The sequence below is a fragment of the Anguilla rostrata genome, chromosome 13 (genome assembly GCF_018555375.3).
Source record: "Anguilla rostrata isolate EN2019 chromosome 13, ASM1855537v3, whole genome shotgun sequence".
NCBI lineage: Eukaryota > Metazoa > Chordata > Actinopteri > Anguilliformes > Anguillidae > Anguilla > Anguilla rostrata.
In genome coordinates, this window is record NC_057945.1 from 9,860,986 (window position 1) to 9,870,176 (window position 9,191).

A 9,191-nucleotide genomic window follows, 5' to 3' on the forward strand; every position below is an offset into this window, starting at 1 on the left:
GTCCTTTCCCACCCGGCCAAATCTATCAATCAATCTTTTAAGTTGTTAGTATGTGTGTGTGTCTATATATGTATGTATGCATGTATGTATTGCATGCACATATTATTAAATGCTTATTCAAGAAAATATCACGTATAGGCTACTAGTATTTAATGGCTGGCCAAACTCCATTTTCAATGCTACTGCAAATTATCCTGTCAGTAGAGGGAATGGGTTGAACTCTACTGAAGAGAACAGGCTGTTTCAAAATAGCCACTACAGCACAACAGTTTGAATCAGACTCAATTTTCTTTTTCCAAGGTAAAAAAAAAGAATCACAAATCTTTCTGTTTGGTTGTCACTCTGGTATGATGTATTGAGTTCTGTGGTTGAGCGGTTACTTTTTCAAACTCACATTTAATGAGGGGATTATGGGTTTTTAAACAAAGCATGTAGAATATGTATTTTTGTTTTACTGAGAGGCACTGCTGCCAGTTTGGTACTGCTGCTATGAAAAGCCTTGTCACAACACAAAGATCCAAGGTACAGAGACTGGAAAACAGATTAGCTAGCTATGTGATATTTAATATATAGTAATTGAAGGCTAACACATACAAAAACATTGCATCATATTCACATGCACGCCTGTGCTTTCTCCTGCTGTTTTCACTGTTTAATTTGACAGCTCTCTTTCACGTTTGGAATTTTTATGGAGAGAAATACTACCCGCAGCCAATTGTGTGTGCTTTGGATCCCGATGCTGAATGAAAATCCCTGTCATCCATTTTCATCAACTGCATCTGAAGCATCTCTACTGTTCCCTGTGGTCATAGACAGCAGTGACCTCAGATGCATGCTGGGTAATGCAGTCTGTAATTATCAAAATGTCTTCTGAAAGTTGAGTTCTAACTTCATAAATTATAATTAATAATGTATAGGTTATATCTATATTTCATGCCAGCCAAAGGTTCCTGGCAGATTGATGCTTTGATCACTTGATGGCTCTGCACTGTCTTTCGCTCGTTCAGCTGGAAACCATGGTGTGAACGTTGATGACCAGCTGAGCTTCTCAGGACAGGTTGGGGCAACCACCTGGTCCTACCTGGTCCTTTTCCACAAAACCCAGAGAATCTGCCCCTTCCTTGCCCAAAAGGCTTCATAGCACCTTGTGCAAGCCCTTGAAATCTCTTGTTTGAGCCCCAGTTTGCCCTCAATTGAGCTTCTGGTGTCTGCTCACATTTAACTCAAATCTCTCACTGAACTGTCTTAACTACTGCTTGTATTTTTTCCATAGATTGCGTTGTTGCCGTTCTCGTTGTGTTAGTGTTAATCAGTTTAACCTTCAGTGTCCAAGTTGAACTTAGCGGTTGTTCCCTGCACTTGGACCGGTACTTCTCTCTAAGGGTTTCGTCATACTTGTTCCTGGTTATGGTTATGCACTTTGTTGTACGTCGCTCTGGATAAGAGCGTCTGCCAAATGCCTGTAATGTAATGTAATGTAATGATATGCCAAGCTGCAGATAGTACTGCCCTTTCCGCTCCTCAGACAATGATTACACCATACCCTCCAATCAGACCTCTCCGTCCAGCCCAGAGTGGGTATCTGTTGCATGGTATCGGCAGTGGTGTTTGTGCGTGAACGCGGCTGTGGTTGCAGATAATCGGCCATTTTAAATAAAGGAACTGGACATGCTCAGCTCCACGTTAGGTGCCAAATCTGTAAATAAATAAATAAATATCTGCTAAACGGTAAAACTGCATTTCGGGTGCCTCCTGTTCTTCATACGTCTGCCAGTGGTCCCGCCCTCCTGCCCCGCGGAGCAGGTCACCTCCAGCACCGTCTTTTCCGCGAGGAACGGGGGGAAAAAAGGGGTCGGGAGTCGCGGTGCACGCCCGGCGAACCGGCAGGCTGAGGTTTAGGAAAGTGGGCGCTTCAGCCAGCCTGAGTGGAACAAACTCCCCGAGCCGCTGGCCGCTCCAGGCCCGTCGCCTCCCATTAGGAGGAGGGGGACGGGAGAGGGGATCTGACAGCTCGCTGGCGGGGGCACGGGTGGGCGCCGGGAGCTGAGACGGACGAGGGGGGGGGGGGTACATACCTGTGGGCACGGGAACGCACCGAATGTACCGTCCCCCGGGGGAAGCTCCACCGCCGGCCAGGGTGGTGACGGGGGCCCCCCTCCCCGCCGCTGAATCCGACTCAGCCCCACCCAGGGCCCTCATGGGTACGGAAGCGGGAGGCCGTGGGTGTGTCGCTCACAAAGTGTGGGGCGAAGCGTGTCTTCGGTTTTCCCCCAACTCTCTCCGTGTCCGCCCGGCGACTCCCCCAACACCCTTGCCTGTTCCACTGGGTTCCCAAAATGAGCTGCAGCCTTTTGTCTCCAGCCCGTCCACCGGCACGGTCCCCCCCCCCTCCCCCCAACCCCACCCTCCCACCCCTCACCAGCAACATGTGTTTCTTATAAAGGCCAGTGCGCCTGGCCTTGCACAAATGTTTTGGAGCATTCCTCCTGGAATTGGCTGTCTTTACAGCAGAGACCAATCAGCTGTAAATTGTGTTTTAAAAAGACCAAGAGGAGGGATGGAAGGAGTTAATCTGCTGCCCTGTTGCACAATAATTTTCCCAAAGGAAGAAAGTTGGGGGGGGGGGGGAGAGAAGAGAGAGAAGAAAAGCTCTTGCGTTTGACAAATGATCTAATAAACGGGCAGGGAGATTACGGGCTGTGTGCCCGTGGGGAGGGGAAGTGGAGCAGTAAATATTTTTAAAGGCTGTCAATAAATTTTCTGTGTTGAGTTGAGAGAACAGCCAAACAGCAGTAGTGTTAAGTGCAGAGAAGAGCCAGACGTCAGCAGTGTTGAGTTGAGAGAAGAACTGAACAGTAGCAGTGTTGAGTTGAGAGAAGAACTGAACAGTAGCAGTGTTGAGTTGAGAGAAGAGCCAAACAGTAGCAGTGTTGAGCTGAGAGAAGAGCCAAACAGTAGCAGTGTTGAGTTGAGAGAAGAGCCAAACAGTAGCAGTGCTGAGCTAAGAGAAGAGCCAAACAGCAGCAGCGTTGAGTTGAGAGAAGAACTGAACAGTAGCAGTGTTGAGCTGAGAGAAGAGCTAACCAGTAGCGGTGTTGAGCTGAGAGAAGAACTGAACAGTAGCAGTGTTGAGCTGAGGGAAGAGCCAAACAGTAGCAGTGTTGAGTTGAGAGAAGAACTGAACAGTAGCAGTGCTGAGCTGAGAGAAGAGCCAAACAGTAGCTGTGTTATGTACAGAAAACAGCCAGACACCAGCAGCGTTGAGTTGAGAGAAGAACTGAACAGTAGCAGTGTTGAGTTGAGAGAAGAGCTAACCAGTAGCGGTGTTGAGCTGAGAGAAGAACTGAACAGTAGCAGTGTTGAGCTGAGGGAAGAGCCAAACAGTAGCAGTGCTGAGTTGAGAGAAGAACTGAACAGTGGCAGTGTTGAGTTGAGAGAGTGGCCAGAGCAGCAGCAGTGTTGAGTTTAGCTAAGTGTTGAGATTAGCTGAGAGAGGAGCCAGGGCAACAGGTTGCCCAGCCAGACTGTCCCAACAGAGGAGAAGGACTTGAGCTGTGACTGTGTTTGAACGCCCCCTACAGACCGACACTCACACCACATGCTCACATCTTTCAGTCATGTTGCAGTGATAAAGTAACATAACAGAATGTTCCTGATGGGAAAAAAGCACATTATATTTAGCTGGGTTTAGTGTGGGTTTTTTGTCAGTGTTCTGGAACTCCATTGCTGTCAATTATAAGTAGTAATTGTTGCATCAGCACTAAAATGTACCGTTAAGGGCATTCTAGTCGATGTTAAATCTTAAAGGGTTAACCTAAATATTTAAATAAGTTAAAAAGCTTGAAGAAGTGTTAAGAGATCAAAAAAGGAGAAGAAAGTGCAAGATGTAAGTAAAGGATGATGTAAAGAAAAAAATTATTTTTTTTTCCCTAAAAAAAAAAATAATAAAATGTAAAAAAAACTGAATGGTGATAAAATGTCAAGGAAAAAAACATCCAGCCAAGGCCTGACCTGGCTTAAGAGTTAATCTGAAAAAAAGCCGCCGGCCTTCGAGGTGGAGCTACAGCGCTCACCGGTGATCACAAATCATGTTGATTTCACTTGCGGTGGAACACGTGTCATCGTTTTTTATTTGATTTTGGCTTCCGGGGTTGAGTCCTCAGGTATAATGTACTTGCAATCCTTGCACTTCAAGTGAGTGATGTGTGTCAGGGGGTGTGTGTGTGTGGGGGGGGGGGGGGGGAGGCTGTAACAGGAAGCTCTCCGTGGTACACCTGGACACGCACGCACTCCCATTGAAGCCAACCTCGTTCACTTTCCCACACATTCACCGTCGCCTGTCAGCCTATTAGAGCTGATTTAGAAGCCCACCCCCCCCCCCCTCTTGTATTGATTGAATAGGTCCCTGAGCGTTTTTTTCCTCTCTTTTTTTCGCCCTCTAGGTGACCAGGGTGATTGATAGCATAATGAGATAATCACCCGCATTCACAGAAATAACCTGTAATCGCCTGTTCCAGTGCTCTGAGAGTGTGGGACTGATTAATTCTTTCTCGAAGCCCTGTATAAATAGCTTTTTTTGGCTACGTAGCAGAAGCAGAAGTAATTTATGCTGCTCTTGGAATTATTCTAGCTGTGCTAATAATGTCAACAGTAGCATTTGTTATGATTTGTAGTTGTAATGGTCAATGTGCTATGTTATGTGTTATTGTTTGCTGTACAGAGATATGTACCCAGGGAATTGTAACAGATGAAATTTTGATGTTTTTCTATTCTTATGCCCAGGCATTTACTTTTTTGGCCAGAAAGCTGCAGTACTTTGCTAAGTGATAAGACTACAGTGCCAATCCTGATATTAGCACCAGTACACTTCTGGCTTCAATTCCATTCCAATTCTCAGTTGCTATAAGTTGATTTATTAATTTCTTTATTTTTTATGTCTGTAAAATATAAATTTATTGCACTTTTATGTCAGCCTTTGTTTAAAAAATAAAAAAAGACAATCCACAGGCAAAGCTGTTTCAAAACATTAGAATCTTTAGACTTTGGACTTAAATTTAATAGTTTGAACTTTGAATGTAGTATATTTTCTAGTAGCAATCTTCTGATGGACTCAAACGCTTCTCCGGTATATTACCTTTCCCAAATCAATAGTTCTGAAAATGGCTACTCTGTCATGGCTGGATATAATGTAGTTTCCTTCGACCGCCATTTTAAACTTTGGTAAGTATCCTCCCTGCCGCTTATGAAATTTATGAAATTCTTAATGGTGAGGTGACATAACTCTGTGCACACAGTCTTTTATAAGACAGTCAGATAACTTAAAAACTATGATTATTTTAAAACTGCAACAATATTTCATGCTATTTATGAATTAATATGTGGGTTTACATTTTTTTTAGGCTGAATGAGCACGAAAGATTGACATTTAGAATCTTGTTTTTTTCCTGTTGAGAAAACTACTGAAAGGTCTTAACTTGCATGATCAATGAAGAAGATTTAGATTCAAGTGACGCACAAACATGTCAGGTTTGTGCTCCAGGCTATACATAAGATTTATTGTTCATTAACATCCAGCAGGTGACTAATAGTGCAATTAGGGTATTATAGAAATGATATATATGGCTCATGTGCACTTTTGAACCCCAGTGCAAGCAGAGGTGAGAACGAGTGAGCTTTAGGTTTGCATAGCGATGTGATTTATATCAATGTGACCTCACAGTGAATCAGAGTGAAAGCACAACCTGGAAAGGGAGGCTGTTGTGCAGTTTTGTACAAAGGGTGGTTTGAGGTAAAGCGTACTGCACTGAAAGTTTGAGGTTTGACAGCTGAAGGACAGCACAGAAAAATCCAGTGACTTGGATAAATATTTTATAGCCTGTCCAATGAAATTCCTCTATATGAACTACTGTATGTATAGGCTTTGACTTACATGTGGCAACAAATGTTTCCACTGGCATGGTAGGGTGCAATGGCGGTTAAAAAGGGTTGTTCACACATGCACGTACACACACACACACACACACACACACACACACACAGGTGTTTTCCAAAAAAGATGAGAGCACCTTCCTGTTCCTCTTCTTAAAAATGCTGACAATAAATATTCTTAATGGGCGGAAGAATTCTTTTTGCAGCTTAAAGTATCTATAACTTTACCCTGTATTTTCCTGTGATTGTATTTCATTTTCAGGCTTAATTATTGCAGATGAAGGTGAATCACTGAACGGCTTTTGCAGAAATATGTTCATTTGTCCCCATACAAGTGCCCTCTTGAACTTCACAACAACAACAAAAAAAAAACATATATAAATGTGTGTGTGTGCGTGTACGTGTGCATGAGTGTGTGTGCGTTTGTGTGTGTGTGTGTGTGCTCATGAGTATGTGCAGATTCAGATGCAGATAGAGAGAGAGAGATACACAAGTAGAAGCTAGATAAACACATTCATAGGTTTACAGTATGCATATAGAGCGGTATTTCCTGTGGTCTGAAATTTTACTCCGGGCTTTGTAATGTTCTCTCGCGAATCAAAATGCTTTCACGATGATGGTATACAGGGCAAGGTATACGTTTCAATGCCAGAGAATCAGAGTGTCAGAGTGAATTAATGCTGTTGGGATTCTACAGAAACAGTACTCCCCCTCAGTTGGCCTTTTCATGATTGTTGTAAACTGTCATCCTTCCTGGATAGCAAGTATCATTACTATGCACACCATGCATGTGATACACCTTCAGGGCTGTTTATGATAATTGTTGGAAATGTATTTGTTAATTAATGTGCAAAAAATGGATCCGTACATATGGATAAATCCGAACTTTACATATTAACAAAAACAGGTTCAGAATGTATTTTCCTGAATTGGTAGTGAATGAGGTGAGGTTCCTGCTTTCACTTTCAGATCATGAGATGAATAAAGCATTGTTTAATTATTATAAATTAATTAATTAAAGCTCAAATTAAGTCAGGGAGTTGACATTATCCAAGTATATTCAGCTAATGTGCAATAATGAGTGTTCTGGCGCAAAATGGCTGTTGTGCATCACCCAGTTTGGTGCTATACATTGGTGGTGGGTGAGGGTGAAAAGTGCTATATGTTTTGTTCATTCATTCATTCATTTTCCTGAAACATAATCGCATGATCCGAAACCTTTTTTTTCCAATGTTCCACCGCTAAAAATGCATAAACAGGATTTAGATAGTAAACAGCTCCATTCTCCTTCGGGTGCCGAGCGATGCGATCACACAGGAAGTTCGTCTGTGAAAAAGGAACGGCAGAGGCCACCTGTCACCTCGTCCAGCGTCGCTCTCTGGAAACTTCGAAAACGCGAGTGGAACGGCACGGCACTGCAGGTGCTAACGCAATTACAGCTGAACAAAGCCAGCGCTGTCGGCACGTTGAGCGAGCGCCGGCGCTAGGCACAAACACCGAAAATGTGAATGGAATTAACAGGGAGAGGCACGACCCTGTGGGTGCTAACGCAAATCCAGCTTAACGAAACACGGATCCAAAAACATGTGTCTGAACGTCCGTGTCTGCGTCTCCCATTTGGTATTGGAAAGGACCTTTTTCCACCTGGTGGAATTTGACGGTCTATGGTAACCGTTGGTTGATGATATTTGAAAGTGAAACAATATAAGGTTCATCTGCCCATGGTGTTGATGAAAGCTGTCCCTCTGTGGGTGATTGTCAATGATCTGATTATGCAGAACCATTTACTATTGTATGCCCTGGTGCCACACCACTTCTCGAATGTGGCAACCTGCTCAGCTCAAATCACATCGGACTTCTGGAAATATAATCGTCCGAGTGGCCTGGCTTTCTTCATCATTAAAATTGTGAATTTAAAGGGCACATACCAATTACATGCAGATTACATGAACTCCAATTTCTATGACATTTTGGCAGGCACACATACATGCAAGACCAGCCACATACACACACAGACATACACTTACTACACACAAACACACTCACATACACATACGCACACAGATACACACACACACACACACACACACTACACACACAAACACACTCACATACACACTCATACACATTTCCTTCAACACGCATATATACACGTACATGCAAGCAGGACAACCTCACACATCACATAAACACACATACTGTACTCATATAAACACACATACTCACACAGATACACATAAACACACATACTCTACTCAATATAAACACACACTCACACAGAGACACAAACACCTATACTCAGACAGAAACACATAAACACGTATACTCACACAGACACACATGAACACATATATTCACACACACATAAACACACATACACAGACACACATAAACGCACATTCACAAAGAAGCACATACTCACACATACCCTCACAGACACACACAAACACACATACTCACACAGGCACACAGACATACATACTCACACTGAGGAAGCAGTTGCAGCACTGCCCACCTCCTCAGATTATCTGAGGGATGAATACTTTGAGGACTTAAAGCATTCCTGTTTAACCAAGCAGTTACACATCCCCTGCATGAGCTTTGTTTAGTAAACAATGGCAATAAGCTGTCATCTAATACTGTATGTGGCTCTACTTACCAGCTGTGACTCTAATGTAGATTACTGCAGGGGGTGGGAACATAAATATTTAAAAGATGAAAACTTGAATGGATATAAAATATCACTCAAACAGTAAAGAAGGCCGCATGTTGATATGAATGGGATTATTTTCCTCCCATTACTTAAAAAAAACTGAAATGAAATTCAAATGAATTCACAAAAATATGATAAGTTTTTGGAGATAGATTGCCCCAAATTAGACTTAATACACATACCAAATTGCACACCAGCTACATCTTCTCACACAGCAGCAGTTCTGTCATTCATATTTTTACGTGAAACAAAATGGCCACCACAAGCCAATTATTCATTTGCAGAGTTTCCGCATTGTGACAGTGAAGCTGAGTAGGGCTATATTCCATTCTCCACAGGTTCAACCAGTCAAGATATCGTGGACTCCGCCCCGTCATTGATCAGAATCAGAATAAACTCCATGAATGCACCATGATAGACACAGATTTCCGTATTAAAAATGTTTTTAAAACATTTTTTAAAATCAACAAAAATTTGAATGTAAATAACACTCAAGCAGCCATTTATCAACCGTGTACATTAGCATTTTGGGGGTAGAAAAAACAGCTTA